The sequence below is a fragment of the Phocoena sinus genome, chromosome 13 (genome assembly GCF_008692025.1).
Source record: "Phocoena sinus isolate mPhoSin1 chromosome 13, mPhoSin1.pri, whole genome shotgun sequence".
Taxonomy (NCBI): domain Eukaryota; kingdom Metazoa; phylum Chordata; class Mammalia; order Artiodactyla; family Phocoenidae; genus Phocoena; species Phocoena sinus.
Genome location: NC_045775.1, coordinates 1,881,490 through 1,885,038, shown reverse-complemented (window position 1 = coordinate 1,885,038; position 3,549 = coordinate 1,881,490). Strand labels below are relative to the sequence as shown.

Here is a 3,549-nt window from a genome sequence, read left to right as displayed (position 1 = left end):
TGGACGGAGCTGGGGGTAAAGGTGATAAAGTGAAGGGAGCTGCCTTTTCAGAAATAACGTTAAAACTTTCTAGAGTCAGACCCTCTGCCCCGGGCCATTCCCACCACCTGTGGGAAGCGATTTCAGTATCAGCTCCGTCTAAAAGCCTCGCTGTGCTTCCTTGGGTGGGTCCCCTGCTTGCACAGCTGGAAGTAAGTCGGGGACATGTGTCAGCTCACACACATAATAGTGCATCTTCTGAACCCTCTCCGCTCAGGAATTCCCCAGTACTCCCCACACCCCAGTCCTTTGGCTGGAAAGTTCTGGTTCCTCTGAGCCTTAGATTCAATCCCCACCCCACCTCACCCCATGCACTGTATTGCAGTTTCACAGAACTGGGGTAGTTTTTAGGGCAAATGGCAAAAGAAAGAGGAAAGGTAAGCAGCATGCACCCCCCAATCCTGTGGGGCACAGGGGCCCATCTTCCCAGTTTGCCCCAGAGAGGTGGGCTTTTCTTGGCATTTTAGGAGCTCCCACCTTGGCTGTGGCTGTGGCTTCATGATGGAGCCGCCTTGGAGCAGGGCCAGGAGAGGGAAGAGGGAAAGGACCCTGGGCTCCCCCAACGCTCTGCCTCTCAGGTCCCCTTTCACACGTCCTCTGGCCAGGAGTTACTGTACTGCTCACCGAGAGTTCTCTTTTTTAAAAAAATATTCATTTATTTTATTTCTTTGTTTTTTTTGGCTGCATCGGGTCTTCGTTGTGGCAAGTGGGCTTTTCTCTAGTTGTGGCATGCAGGTTTTCTCTCTCTAGTTGTGGCACTCAGCCTCTCTCATTGAGGCGCGAGAGCTCAGTAGTTGCGGTGCACGGGCTTAGTTGCCCTGCGGCATGTGGGATCTTCGTTCCCTGACCAGGGATCGAGTCTGGGTCCCCTGCATTGGAAAGTAGATTTTTTACCACTGGACCACCAGGGAGGTCCCTCACCAAGAGTTCTGAGACTCAGGCTGCATTTAGGACAAAGCCGAGATAAAGGAGGGAAAGGACTGAGCAGCTGGCCCCTGTGCTGACCATTCCTCCAGTTTGGCTTCCCTCCCCAGTCTGCCTGCTCTTGGCTACGTTTCAGGGTCCCCAGACACTCTGTTTGGATTCTGTCTGGGCTTCCAGCTGTGGTCAGTGGAGGGATGGCTTGGGGTGGACCTACTCCATCTCGGCTGGCACCAGAAGTGACTTGTTATCTTTGTTAAGAAGGAGAAAGGGAAGGAATGAAAGTGAGTCTGGGGGGTAAGCAGATTCTCTATAGAAACAAGTGGGGCTTGTTTCTTTCCTCGTGAGACTTTGAAGTTCTGTGTGGGTTGGCACGAGTTATTTTTCACGGTTTCCTCTCCTTCAATGTACTTCCTGAAGAAGGTGGATGCAGTTGGCAGCACACGTGTGGGGATGAGACAGTGGACGTGCTGTTCTAGGTGCAGAGGCTCACCTGTGCTTGTGCACACCTGCATTTCTGAGGATTTTACAGTTCCTCTGGCCGCGTGATTGGGGCCAAACGCGAGAGCAGCCCTGCGTTGCGTTTCTCCCAGGACTCGCCCTAAACCCCCTGTGCTCACGGCCAGGTGAACGCGGAGGTCAGCAAGGCCTCCGTGGCCACTCTGGTCAAGCCACACGTTGGAAGGACCCCGGTCCGTGAGCCTGTGACGTGAGTGGCGAGTGGGTGTCACTGGGTTAAGATGCTGAGATGTCTGTTGTGCAGTCAGATTTTATATCCCAACAGACACAGTCTTAACGGGCAATTGGAAGCTCTCCCTGGATTGACACTGAGGAAATGTCAGACTTTTGATGCATTACTTTCCATCTCTCGTCTTAGTTTAACCCCAACCAAATGGGGTATATTAATCTGAGCCAATAGTCTTACATTTTTTCTTCGCACAGCAATGTTGAAAGATAAGCCGAAGCAATCTCTGGAAGATTTTGAACTCTTTGGGGGAAGGACTCTGTAAGACAAGGTATTATTATTATCGTAATTTTGAGCACCACTCCGCCAAGTACATAGAGAAAAATTATTAATCATAGTTAATCATATTAACTTGAACAGAACGTGAATATTGTTTTTGCCATTGAGATCGGCAGATAATTAAAAAGCACGGTGCTCTGCCTCCCGATCGCTACCCTCCCCCTTGATCACCGCGGTGCCCTTGAATCGCTTCGTTCACGGGCACTGTGCCCACGACAGCCGTCAGGACCCAGCCCGGGAGCCCGAGACGTGGATGTGCCTGGGGAGAGCACAGCGCGTGCGGCCCGCCCCTGCCGCTGGGAGATGCGGGTTAATTAAACAAGGAGGGTATGGTGGGGAAGCCCGCACCGCCCGCGATTTGGTTAGTGAGACAGTTAAAATGTTTGGAAGCTCCTTAAAGAAACCAGGTGGTACAAGTGAGGGGAGTCGCTCACCAGCGTGGTCACGTTAGAAGCAGCTACACATGCTCAGCTGAAGTCGAGGCGTTCTGGGAAATGTCCGCCTCTACCCTCCCACGATGGGAGGCCGGGAGGGCGATGCTGCAGGACGTCATTGCTCGGGGGGTGGCCCTCAGTCCTGGTGACCTGTAGGTCCCTGGGGAGTTCATTCTGTGTCCGTCTCCAGGCCCAGCCAGACCTACTGGGTCAGAGTCTCTGGAGATAAGCGAAGAAATCTGGGCTCCCCCCCTTTATTATTATTTAGCTTTTTATTTTGTTGTAGTTGTAGATTCACACTGATTGTAAGAAATAACTCAGAGAGGGCTTTCCTGGTGGCACAGTGGATAAGAATCCGCCTGCCAATGCTGGGGACACGGGTTCGAGCCCTGGTCTGGGAAGATCCCACGTGCCGCGGAGCAACTAAGCCTGTGCGCCACAACTACTGAGCCTGTGCTCTAGAGCCTGCGAGCCACAACTACTGAGCCTGCAAACCACAACTACTGAGCCTGCAAGCCACAACTACTGAAGCCCGTGCGCCTAGAGCCTGTGCTCTGCAACAAGAGAAGCCACCACAATGAGAAGCCTGCGCACCACAACGAAGAGTAGCCCCCGCTCACCACAACTAGAGAAAGCCCACGTGCACCAACGAAGACCCAATGCAGCCAAAAATAAATAATTAAAATTAAAAAAAAGAAATAACGTGGAGAGACCCCGCCATACTCCTTACCCAGCTTCCCTCAGTAGGCACATCTTGCAAAACTACAGTCAATCTCTTCCCAAGATGTTGGCATGGATACGGCCCCCTCCCCAGTCTTGTTCTGATGTCCCTGGTTTCTTAGTGTTCATCTGTGCTTGTGCGTATCCAGTTATATGGGGTTTTACCCTGTGTGCACCCACCAGATATGGCACATTTCCATCACTATCTCCAGCGCCCAGAGCACCTCCAGGGCTGTGGGAAGGACCCCATAAGTCTTTGCTGAACGGACCATTTGGCACCCAGTGGTAGGGACTGTTGGCTTCTGTGCCGAATCAGAGTGATGAGGAAGCACTTGTCAAAATATATGAGACCCTGGAGAAATCAAATCAGGCCAAACGGTATGAAACGATGTGTGGTGAACAGCATCTGAC

The 3,549-nt window shown here is 52.1% G+C and overlaps 1 long non-coding RNA gene across 2 annotated transcripts; it reads right to left on the bottom strand.

The window, feature by feature from the left end:
- Positions 1-1,715: 1,715 nt before the first annotated feature.
- On the bottom strand, positions 1,716-3,258 carry LOC116764311. 2 transcript variants are annotated; one of them, XR_004352838.1, is made up of 3 exons: positions 3,149-3,258; positions 2,419-2,623; positions 1,716-1,964 (listed from the first exon to the last, which is right to left on the bottom strand). It is a non-coding gene; the product is annotated as an uncharacterized LOC116764311 (long non-coding RNA). The 2 variants fall into 2 exon arrangements; XR_004352839.1 differs by having other exon boundaries at positions 2,419-2,620; positions 3,149-3,252.
- Positions 3,259-3,549: the final 291 nt, after the last annotated feature.